Below are 12,177 nucleotides of genomic sequence, written 5' to 3'. Positions count from 1 at the left end.
TGCAAGGCTTAGGTTAACAAAGTACCACAAACTCAGGGGCTTAAGCAACAGACATTTATTTTTGCAGTTCTGGAGGCCAGAAGTCTGAGATCAAAGTGTCAGCAGTGTTGTTGCTTCCTTTTGAAGACTGTGAGGGAGAAACTGTTTCATGCCTCTCCCTTCGCTTCTGGTGGCTTCCCTGGCAATCTTTGGCATCCTTGGCTTGTGGAAGCATCACCCCATTTCTGCTTCACCTTCACATGGCATCCTCCCTGTGTGCGTGTCTATGCCCCAATTGCCCCTCTTTAGAAGGATACTAGTCATATTGGATCAGAGACCCACCCTGCTCTAGTATGACCTCATCTTACTTTAACTAATTACAGCTGTAATGAACCTATTTCCAAATAAAGTCACATTCTGAGGTACTGGTGGTTGGGATTTCAGCATATGGATTTATGAATTAATAATTCAACATATGAATTTATTATGAAACCATATGAATTAGAATAACCCCTTATTAACTGTGTGAATGTGGGCAAATTCCCTTTCTGTTTTTTTTTTTAATTGTATTTATTTGAGACAGAGAGAGAGAGAGAGAGAGAGAACATGAGTAGGGGGAGAGGAAGAACAAGAAGCAGACTCCTTGCTGAGCAGGGAGCCCGGCAGGAGGCTTGATCCCAGGACACTGGGATCATGACCTGAGCCAAAGGCAGATGCTTAACTGACTGAGCCACCCAGGTGCCCCTCCCTTTGTGATTTAATTCCCTCATCTGTAAATGCAGTGCTAAAAACTTCTTGCCTCCTTTATAGAATTTGAAGAAGTATTAAATTAATAAATATATAGAAAGCACTTAGAACAGTTCTTGGCACAAAAGAAATGTTAAATTGATGCTTATTGTTACAGATACTAAATGAAAAAAATTAAAGCCCATTTTTTTTTTGCTAAAACATGTGTCCTATTTAACTCTTTTTTAGAACACTAACTTTTGATGTCTTTTAGCACATTTATGATGTCATGCAAATTAACTCTATAAATTTAAATCTCTAATTGGCCAACCTAATAATTGCAGGTCAGGGCATTATTTGAACACTTTTTTCTTTAATGGCATGTCCCCTAATTAGCCTGAAAAGAGTAACATTTTGTTGTAATGATTTGAAAAATCCAATTAAAATGTTAATTGCTCAAAGGAAGAAATTGAAAAGAAACTATATTGTCCCAGGAAACTACTGTCCTGAAGTACTGCTGTGATTTATAGTGGATCATCTCCAAGCTTTTTGTGTTTGTGTACATAATGTAACCATCTAGATTCACACAGCTGTCAGTCACAGGTGAAACGGCACAGTATTTCACTTTTTACAGCTGTAATTGTCAATAATTAACTTGAGGGGGCTAACTTGAATTACTTCTACTGGTTGAAAATCAAGACTTGGAGGTCCTGGTGATAAGAAACAGTTTTCAACCTTACAAGTACCACCTGTCTTTTCTGACCATATACAACCACCTGATACAAAATTCTTTTAGGACTTTTCAGGAATGTAACTTGGTGTTTTTTGCTTGAGTTTTCTTTTTGTTTTGTTTCAAGTTTTTATTTAAATTATAGGTAGTTAACATATAATGTAATATTGGTTTCCGGAGTGGAATTAAGTGATTCATCACTTACATGTAATACCCAATGTTCATCACAGCAAGTGCACTCCGTAATACCCATCCCTCATTTAGTCCATCCCCCATCCACCTCCCTCTGTCAATCCTCAGTTTGTTCACTATAGTTAAGAATCTCTTATGGTTTGCTTCCCTCTTTTGTCTTTTCCCCTTTCCCCTATGTTCAACTGTTTTGTTTATTAAATTCCACATATGAGTGAAATCATATGGTATTTGTCATTCTCTGACTTATTTCACTTAGCATCATACACTCCATTCACATTGCAAATGGCAAGATTTCATTCTTTTTGATGGCTGAGTAATATTCCATTGTATATATATAATACCACATCTTCTTTATTCATTCATCAGTTGATGGACATTTGGGCTCTTTCTATAATTTGTCAATTGTTCATAATGCTGATATAAACATCAGAAATGTAATTTGAATAATTTTATACTTTTTAGTATGTGATCAATTAAAATTAATAAGCTATTTTTACAGAGTGAGTTAGGAATATTAAAAGTTACATGAAGTGTTTCACTCATTATTGTTTTAACTAACCATATTTAAAATTTCTTTGAAAATAAGGAGCCCTTGCCTTCTCAAAGAATTAACATTCTATGACAGTCCATAGCTGCCTTCACCAAAAAGATTCCATAGATGAATACAGGCTGAATGTCTGAAAACTTTAGTAGGGCCCAGAATGAGGTCAAGTAGGAAAAAAAAATCATTATAATCCTCATAAATAAGATGCCATACAGGAATAAACAGTCCATAATGAAAGGAGCTTGAAAAGCAAACAAAAAAAACAAAAAACAAAAACAAAAAAAAAAGGAAAAGAGGTGGTAGAAGTTCACGGAGAGTACAATGGGTAAATAATCTGTGGTATATTTATATAATGACCAACTATCCAGCAATGAAAACTAATACACTATAGCTGCAGCTATTAACATAAATGTATCTCAAAAACACACAATTGAGTCACAAAAGTGAGTCACAAAATGGTATATATATATAACATGACTATGTATATTAACTTTGAAAACATGCAAAATGAGAGGTGCCTGGATGGCTCAGTCAGTTAAGTGTCCAACTCTTGATCTCAGCTCAAGTGTTGATCTCAAGGTTGTGAGTTCAAGCCCTGCATTGAAAAAAAAAAAAAAAAAACAAACTAGAAAAACAGAAGAAAAAAAAACATGCAAAATGAAACCATGTCAGTTATGGCCCATGTATATGGGGTAGAATTGAAAAACAAGGAGCAATAAACAGAATTTAGGAGAGTGAATACCTCCAGGGCAAGGAAGAGAAAAAAAAGGAGAAGGTAAATGGCATGGTGGGACCCTTCCAGAGTATAGGTTATGTTCCATTTCTTATGCTGGAAGGTGGCTTCTGGACAATGGAATTGAGGTAGGGAAGGATAAGATGAGAAGAAATGAAATAGACTGTCTTCATTTGAAAACTTTTCTATATAGTCTGAGTTATTACAATATGCTATATCTCAAAAAAATTTTAGTTTAAGAAATTGATTTTGAAAAAAACATAACAAAAACACAATGTAACTAGTATTAAAAGGGATTGTAGAGAAGAAAAATTTGCCACTCCAAAATGTGTTTCTTTGGCATGTGGATTTTAGGCTGATTATTTTTAAGAAACAGAAGCCTCAAGAAGAACCTTTGACTTTCCCCCTAACTACCTAAAAGAATTTAGATCAAGGACCTGTCCGAGGAAGGGAGCTATCACCATAAATGACAATAGAATATAAACTAGGTGTAGTAGACAGGAGGAAACTTGGTAAAATCTGTTAAGATTCCCCCCTATGTCACACTCTTTCTGTATGGCCCGGCAAACATTTGTTTACCAAGCACTTGCTCTTTTTCACCTTTCTGTAAATTGTCCTCCTCTTTGAAGCCCCAGATTCCTATACCCTTCTCCTCAAGTTTAGGATGACATATATGTGGAGGCCGAGAAAAATTAAGGCCATTCCACCTCAAGTTTAGCATTAGCACAAGTACAGCTATCTTAGGCCCCTGGGAATAAGAGCTGAACTTTACAGGAAAAACTGCAGAATGTCCTAGGCAGGGACTCTCATATCGGAAAGACAACAAAGCTAAGAATGTCCTAGGCAGGGAATCCCATATCGGAAAGACAATAAAGCTCAGAATGCTTTTGGCAAAGAATCCCATATCAGATCTTAAGAAACTTCCCCACCCTTTCCCCCATATTGGAATGGAAAAAATACCTCCACACCTTCTGAAAATCCCCTAGGCCAGCCCATAAAAAACCCAGCTGTAACCCACTTCGGGGTCCAAATCCCTGCTCTGCTGTGTGGAGTATACTTGGATCTAAGCTAGAGCTTGTAAATAAACCCTAGTGTGCTTGCATCGGTGTCAGCTCCTTGGTGGTTTCTCGGAATCGCATTCTTGGGCACAACAATATATACTTCATTTTGCCTATCTTTGGAATCTCTCATGTTTATGTGGATTCCCAAACATACGCAACGAAATTTGATTTTCTCCTATTAATCTTTCCCATGTCAACTTAATTCTTAGACCAGTCAAAAGAATCTTGAAGGGTAGAGAAAAATTTTTCTCCCCAACAGCATGATGTAGGTCTATATATACTGATGCAGGAATGTGTTCAAGATATACTATTAAATGAAAATACTGTTAAACAGAATGTAGGAGATAATTTCAATCTGGTGAATGCACACTGCCTGCTAGGTGTCTGCTAAGTGTTCTACATGAAAAAATTTTAATTCTCACAATCCAAAGAATTACATAAAATTAAATTAAATAAATATTTAATATTACCATCTCATGGATGAGGAAACTCAGAGACAGAAATTAAATGACTTTCCAAAAGCAACATATTTCTGAATGGTGGAACTGGTTTTTCAATTCTGAACTGAGATCAGAGTCTGATCTCTTAACTACTACCGTATTTCATCAATATATATTTTATCCTATATTACTCTTGTGGAAGCATAAAAAACAAAAATAAAATGTAAGCGATTGAATTAAGTTTTTTTTTTACAACCTGTTCACTTTTACAATCCAGCTCTTTTGAATAATTTCTCAAATCAGAGTCATAGGTGTTCATTTACACCTACCTCACTTGCCAACCCTTTCCCCCTGCATTGTCCTCTGTGCCAACAAGAGCATTTAATTTAATAATGGAAAAAGGATGCTCTCCTATTGTCTCTGGGATTTTCTTTCAAGCCATTGACAATCCATCTTGCAAGTTCAAGCACAAACAATAACATTCATGTCAGGACTAGACCCACCCTATAGTGATTTTAAGATATAGCCCAATTTTCAAAAGTGTATTTCAGAAAGTTTCAGTTCTTCCAGCTATCACATATCCAGTAATAAGTAAGAATAAGAACATGAACTTTTAGCCTGGAGGCTCTTTTCTCTAAATCACATAGCCTCTACAGTATAATCTGAACTCAAATGTGTATTTTCACCACTTCATCCTCACTTTCTTATTGTAGACTCAAGATTTGTCATAGAATACAATGAAGCATCTGATCCTAAATTTGTCATGCCAGGTTTCTACCTTTACTGTAAAAACATATGACCACAGAACATGTATTTTTTGCAAAGCACTGTTGCCTTGCTTCCAGTTTAAGGGAACACAAGTATGAAAGACCCTATGGGCAAAGGAAATGGAAGGGAAGTCAGATAAAAGTATATAAAATGGCATGTATTATTGGATTTTAGTGCTTTAAGCTTTTACTTTTGTAAGAAGTTTCAATGAAGAATTTAATGCAGATGAACCTTGAAGCTTCTTAAGAGGACATTCAAACTCAAATTTTGAATATGTAATGGTAGTAAACCACAGTCTTCAAAAACTTGATACTTAATGCTCTCTTAAAGTGCTATTTTAAGTGATATTTATGGTACAATACAAATTGAGTTGTTTTGGTCTATTAATGGTCCTTGGGTTTCTTTAAATAAAGTCCATATTAAAATTCATAGATACCAGTATTCTGTGAAATTGCAGGGGATCCAAGACCCCTGGCAACTTCAGAAGCCTCGCTCCGCCTATCTCAATGCACTCTACTACCAGGTACCTTCAGCAGGAGTTAACTTCTGACTTTTTGTTACACTGTAATTTTTTTAATCATATTTCTTATAAATTTCACTGTTTTCCTCTTTCATCATCTCCTACAAAGTTTTTCTCCCACGTTATTTTATCTTTCACTACATAGTTTGTCAAACATATGTGACAGTACCATCCACAGTTGCCACAAGGAGTGCCCATACCAGGGACCCCAAGCTTTAAAGGGCCCAAGCTTCTGTGGTGTAGGATATAGTGCTCAACATCCCCCAAGAACCTGGTGACCCTAATGATCTACCACAGTAACTAACCCTCTTCTTGCCCCGATCCCCCCCCCCCCCCGCCCTCGTGGCTGGTTTCCTCAAAACCAGACTACTTACTGTGTTTGACCACTTCAAGGTTTGTATAATGAACTTCTTCTACTGACATCAGAGGTGGAAACTACTTAGGGAGTGTAGGGAAAATCTGATTAGCAGAAATGCTTGGATAGAGAAAAGACAAATTAATATATTTGTCTAGAGAAAAATTTTCCTCTCCAACCACATGGTGTATTAATGTATTAATTTGTCTAGCCCTTTGTTTCTGAGAGTATGAATGCATCACTGCTCTCATAGTACACTTCCCCAGTAGAATCAAGTAACTATTTTCTTACTTCTCTTTGGGCTCCAATTTGTGGTTCCAGGAGTTCTCATGAATTAGTGTGGCATTGGCAATTTTAACACGAGACTGATGAGTGTTTTACAATATGATACAAATCTTATTATGTCTACATTTATTTATGTATGTAGGTAAGAGGAAACATGTTGGAGCCTGACACCAATCTTTCCTTTGACTAGGTGGATATTGAAGATTAGAATTACAATTTTTGACATAAAATATTATAATTATTATTATTTTAAGACTTTATTTATTCATGAGAGGCACAGAGAGAGAGTGAGAGAGAAAGAGGCAGAAAGAGAAGCAGGCTCCATGCAGGGAACCCTATGTGGGACGCGATCCTGGGTCTCCAGGATCACACCCTGGGCTGGAAGGTGGTGCTAAACTGCTAAGCCACCCGGGTTGCCCCTAATTTTTGATATAAAATATTATAAAAGATTTAATTAAAATAAAAAATGAAACAATTTTGGCTTTATTTAAAAATTATTATTTGAATTTTTAATTTTCATTTTTGTAATTTATATTTTGACTTTTAAATTTAAATAAATCATTTAAAATACTTGGATAAATGGCTTAAAGGTATCTATTTATATTCTTGCCTTGGAATTCAGGATGGGCCTGATGTGACAATCTCCCCTCTCCCCTTAATATAACTAAATTTCTCAGTCATCTCCTTTAAAGCATTGCCTAACACTGTAGATCCAGTGTATTATTTACTTGGATATTGTTTGCAAATCCTTTCCATGTTTCAACCAAGTGTAGTTATTTCAGTATCATGATCAAGGAAGCAACTGGGACAAGAAATGTGATCATAAAGGTCTGTTCTACATACAGTATAAAATATTTGAAATGTGAAAGTTAAGCCTGAAAATGTTAGGTTAAATGCACGAAATAACATTCAGCCATTTTTACTAATTAGCCTAGAATTTCCATAAAAATGTAACCTGGTCCCATATTTTTTATTCTAAAACTTGTGGGAATTATGAAGGATTCCCCATTTTTCCTCTTCCAGAAAAAAAGTGGTCGATTCAAATTAAATGCTCAGTTTGTTCTAAAATTTCAAGTCTGCACATCTCTGGAAAGAAGGGCCCTTTAAGACAATTAAAAGTATCTGGGTTCAAATCCATTTGAGGTTGTGATATCCAGTACAAAATTCTTAACTTTTCTGAGATTCCATTTCCCTGTCTATTCAGTAGGGATAAAATCATACACATTTAATAAATGTGTAGCAGACAGAGTAGCAGCATGAGTCAGCTGCTATTATAACTGAGCAGAGAGGAAATCTGTGCAGAATTAATGTGCAAGCTTAAGTTACATACTTCAACTCTCTGAGCATCAGTTTCATCTGTACTGTGGTTGTTGGGAGGATCCAGATCATATTAAGTTCTCAATACATAGTAGGAGCTCAATAAATTGTGGTTTATTATCAACACTACTGTAAAATGGTCCAGTTTCCAAAGAATAAGGAGGTAATGCCTATTGCAAATTGTTTTCCTTTACTTTAAAACTATTCATTAGGGGATCCCTGGGTGGCTCAGTGGTTTAGCTCCTGCCTTTGGCCCAGGGCTTGATGAAAAATTTAGTGAAAATTCATCTTTCAGATATCATGGAGTTAGGCTGGGACTCAAGAGAAGCCAGGAGTGAAATAATCTCTTAGTGGGAAATAAGCAATTTTTTATTCTTTGGCTGGTTGTGGACAGGTTTTGGTCTTAGGGTTCAGTAGACTTAAATTGACCATTACTTTTGGTGGGGGCATTAAGCTGAATTCTCCTACAAAGGTATAAAACCTAATGCTTAGGTTTACGCTTATTCTGTCCAGGACTGGTCTAAGGTGGTAGGGTGGAGATTTGCAAGGAGAAAGAGAGTTGAGAGGGATAGGTTGTGTTTAGGGGGTTTGGGTGCTTCTCAAAAATGGTGGAACATACTGGTTATAATCACAGAATGCTTAGGGCTGCTCCTTCAGGTCACTGATTAGAGAAAGAACTAGTTTCTAGAGGAAGCTTTTGTTTCTACCATCGGTAAATCTTTCGGAGTGAGCACTAGAACAGATTTTCCTGATTTACCCCTACCAGTCCATTTTCTGGGATGATCTCTATTTCCACCTCTAGACTAAGATAGGCTGTTCATTTTCCTGTAACTGGCATCTCCAGAGAACAGGGCATCTCCTCCTGAATATCAACAACAAATATCCCAGAAACCCAGCTGGAGATCTTTTCATCGAAACCTCAGGGTTTCATGAAGTAAGATGGCTTTTTTCTTTTTCTTTTTTTTTTAATAAATTTATTTTTTATCGGTGTTCAATTAACCAACATACAGAATAACACTCAGTGCTCATCCCGTCAAGTAACCCCCTCAGTGCCCGTCACCCACTCACCCCCACCCCCCGCCCTCCTCCCCTTCCACCACCCCTAGTTCGTTTCCCAGTTAGGAGTCTTTATGTTCTGTCTCCCTTTCTGATATTTCTTCTCCCTTCCGTTATATTCCCTTTCACTATTATTTATATTCCCCAAATGAATGAGAACATACACTGTTTGTCCTTCTCCGATTGACTTACTTCACTCAGCATAATACCCTCCAGTTCCATCCACGTTGAAGCAAATGGTGGGTATTTGTCATTTCTAATGGCTGAGTAATATTCCATTGTATACATAAACCACATCTTCTTTATCCATTCATCTTTCCATGGACACCGAGGCTCCTTCCACAGTTTGGCTATTGCGGACATTGCTGCTAGAAACATCGGGGTGCAGGTGTCCCGGCATTTCATTGCATCTGAATCTTTGGGGTAAATCCCCAACAGTGCAATTGCTGGGTCGTAGGGCAGGTCTATTTTGAACTCTTTGAGGAACCTCCGCACAGTTTTCCAGAGTGGCTGCACCAGTTCACATTCCCACCAACAGTTTAAGAGGGTTCCCTTTTCTCCTCATCCTCTCCAACATTTGTTGTTTCCTGCCTTGTTAATGTTCCCCATTCTCACTGGTGTGAGGTGGTATCTCATTGTGGTTTTGATTTGTATTTCCCTGATGGCAAGTGATGCAGAGCATTTTCTCATGTGCATGTTGGCCATGTCTATGTCTTCCTCTGTGAGATTTCTCTTCATGTCTTTTGCCCATTTCATGATTGGATTGTTTGTTTCTTTGGTGTTGAGTTTAATAAGTTCTTTATAGATCTTGGAAACTAGCCCTTTATCTGATATGTTATTTGCAAATATCTTCTCCCATTCTGTAGCTTGTCTTTGAGTTTTGTTGACTGTATCCTTTGCTGTGCAAAAGCTTCTTATCTTGATGAAGTCCCAATAGTTCATTTTTGCTTTTGTTTCCGTTGCCTTCGTAGATGTATCTTGCAAGAAGTTACTGTGGCCAAGTTCAAAAAGGGTGTTGCCTGTGTTCTCCTCTAGGATTTTGATGGAATCTTGTCTCACAAGATCTAAATCTTTCATCCATTTTGAGTTTATCTTTGTGTATGGTGCAAGAGAGTGGTCTAGTTTCATTCTTCTGCATGTGGATGTCCAGTTTTCCCAGCACCATTTACTGAAGAGACTGTCTTTCTTCCAATGGATAGTCTTTCCTCCTTTATCAAATATTAATTGACCATAAAGTTCAGGGTCCACTTCTGGGTTCTCTATTCTGTTCCATTGCTCTATGTGTCTGTTTTTGTGCCAGTACCACACTGTCTTGATGACCACAGCTTTGTAGTACAACCTGAAATCTGGCTTTTTTCAATTTGATTCCATTCAGTTCCTCTTTTGCTCTAGCACTGGGCAAGTTCAGGTTTTTTGGATCATGGCTGATCCAGCCTGGCCAGTATCTCTTTTCCAGACTATACACTTCCTGTCTACCTTATACCTTCTATCTATCATTTACCCTGGGAGCAGTGGCAGGATTTGCCTCATCACATTCTTCTCTGGTGTTAGTTTTAAAATGCTCAGGTTGTGGTTAAATGTATGTTTAGAGGGAGGGCTTGTTCAAAACACAATTAGTGCCAATTAGTGACCGAGTGGCAATAGAAATTGCCCAGGGTTTAGGAAGTACCAGAGAGGAGAGCTTGACTTTTCTTCATGCCACTTCTCCCCGTGACTCAGAAGTATGGGATTTTGTCAGACAATTCTGTGCAGTTTTTTAGCACTAAGCACTGTGTGTGTTGGGCATTTACATTTCAGGAAAAAAAATCATTAGAGCAGAAACATGTTTCCATTCTTTCTTCACTCGTGTCAGTGAAGGGCACCACTATCTCTAACTATAGTAAGAAATTCAAGAACATCCTTGATTCTTCCTTCTCTTTTACCTCTCTTTATCAACCCACCACCAAATCCTTTTGATTTTTACCTTGTAAAATAATTTATTTTTTTAAAAAACATCACAAATATGTTTTTATTTTTTTTTAATTTTTATTTATTTATGATCATCACACACGCACACAGAGAGAGAGAGAGAGACATAGGCAGAGGGAGAGGGAGAAGCAAAGCAGGCTCCATGCACCGGGAGCCCGACATGGGATTCGAGCCCGGGTCTCCAGGATCGCGCCCTGGGCCAAAGGTAGGCGCTAAACCACTGCGCCACCCAGGGATCCCTTTTTTTTTTTAAATTTTTATTTATACAAATATGTTTTCATTTGTCACCATTAAATGTCTGAATTTTAAACAGATTCTTGGACCGGTGGTTCATATCCATCAGCTCATTCAACTTTAGCACCAGTCTTATCCCCAGTAGCTTTTCCAGAACTACTAACTTCGCCATGAGGCTCCATGAGTCTTCCCAATTCAAGCTTGAGCTTCTTCAGCATTTTTACTTTTCTAATGAAGACATCATGGAGTGGATAAATAGACTGCCAAGCTTTCTCTATATCCTTTCTGATGCTGTCTGGAATCAATTTATTGACCACTTCTTTCAAGTCATTTGTCTGTACCCCTCGGGTCATGATTTCCATCATCTTTTTCCAGATTTGGTAGACCTGTTGGTGCTGAACATAAGAGGTCTTCCAAACCTGATTATTGCATTTTTTAGTAAAACCAACACAAAATAGTTGAAGCAAATAACCATCGGTAGTCTTTACATCAACATGAGCTTTAATCATGGTCTGCCATTTTTTGACCATGGAGCACATTTTGTCATGGGTCATGGAAATTTGTCAGGCAGTTTTTGACCTGCACACCCTCAGTGATTAGCTTGAATTTTCTAAATGCAACTTCATCATTGTGCAGATCAGCAAGGCTAACTTCAAAAACGTGATCCTTGAGACCATCAGATGCAATTTTGGTTCCTTGAGTTCTTGTGACTAGTGTTTTTCCAATTTTTCTTAAATCGAAAATAGCTGATGCTTTCACATCATACCAATCTTTCTTAGAAAATGGATCAACCACTTTCTTCTTGGCTCCCTTTTTGCCGCCTTTCATAAGGTGCTTGTTCTTGCTGACCGCCATGGTGCTGCTCTGGGAGCCAAAAGGTAAAATAAAAAAATAAAAAAAAGTAAAATAATTTCTAATACATTGACTGATCAGTGGTTTTCCACTAGGGGTGATTTTGCCCCCTATGGACATTTGATGATGTCCATAGACATTTTTTATTGTCCCAACTGTGAAGGTGCTACTGGCAGGGATGCTGCTAAAATATCCTGAATGGGACTCCCCACCAACCCTCCAATCCAGATCCAAATGCCAGTAGTGGTGAGTTTGAAAACCCTGTTTTGCTTCCCTTGTTAGAACCATGAAATGGGCTCCTAACAGATCTTCCTACTTGTATTTTCCCTACTCTCCTAGCCAGTTTATAATTATTCTGCAGCCAAAATCTTTTGTAGACATAAATTTGATCATGTCACTTTCCTGCTTAGTTATTTA

General features: G+C 37.5%; 1 pseudogene; it reads right to left on the bottom strand.

Annotated features, from left to right (window-relative positions):
• Nucleotides 1-10,979: 10,979 nt before the first annotated feature.
• Nucleotides 10,980-11,763, bottom strand: LOC129493873 (40S ribosomal protein S3a-like; annotated as a pseudogene).
• Nucleotides 11,764-12,177: the final 414 nt, after the last annotated feature.

Source organism: Nyctereutes procyonoides, unplaced genomic scaffold, assembly GCF_905146905.1.
Source record: "Nyctereutes procyonoides isolate TBG_1078 unplaced genomic scaffold, NYPRO_anot_genome, whole genome shotgun sequence".
NCBI classification, from domain to species: Eukaryota; Metazoa; Chordata; class Mammalia; order Carnivora; family Canidae; genus Nyctereutes; species Nyctereutes procyonoides.
The sequence above is the reverse complement of the archived record's forward strand: the minus strand, read 5'-3'. Positions and strand labels throughout refer to the sequence as shown.